We start from the raw sequence: 517 nt of genomic DNA, 5'->3' as shown, positions 1-517 counted from the left end.
GCCGCCGGTGCTCCCCAAACCCGGCACAGTGGGAGCGGAATGAGGGGTCTCGGATCTGGGGTTCAACCCCACCGTGGCTCCTGAGGGCTCAGGAGGGGCTGTGCTGGGGGAAGCTGTGCCCGTGCCAGGTGTTTGGGTCTCCCGCAGCCTTAATTTGTTTGGAAACAAGAAAAATTGGCTTCAGCAGCCAAATGAGACAGCCAAGCATTCCTGAGATTTAGAACATCCCTGTGTTCCTTAGCAGGACACCAGTGCTGCTCCTGGCCAGCCCTGCAGGCCCTTGAGGGATTTATCTGAACAATTAATTGTTTTTCTTTAGGTGTTTCTAGTTCTTTCCTCATTATTCTTCCTAATGTGTCAAGTACCAAATTCCTGAGTAAAAAAAAAAAAAAGTATTTGGTGCTCCAGCTCCTTCCCCAGCTGCAGGTCTTGGATGTTGATGTTGTCCCAAATTCTTGGCTGTCCCAAATTCCTTGGGAGCTGCTTGCAGAGCAGCAGCCATTAAGACAGGAAGTGA

Source organism: Geospiza fortis, unplaced genomic scaffold, assembly GCF_000277835.1.
Source record: "Geospiza fortis unplaced genomic scaffold, GeoFor_1.0 scaffold676, whole genome shotgun sequence".
NCBI lineage: Eukaryota > Metazoa > Chordata > Aves > Passeriformes > Thraupidae > Geospiza > Geospiza fortis.
This window is presented reverse-complemented; position numbering follows the sequence as displayed.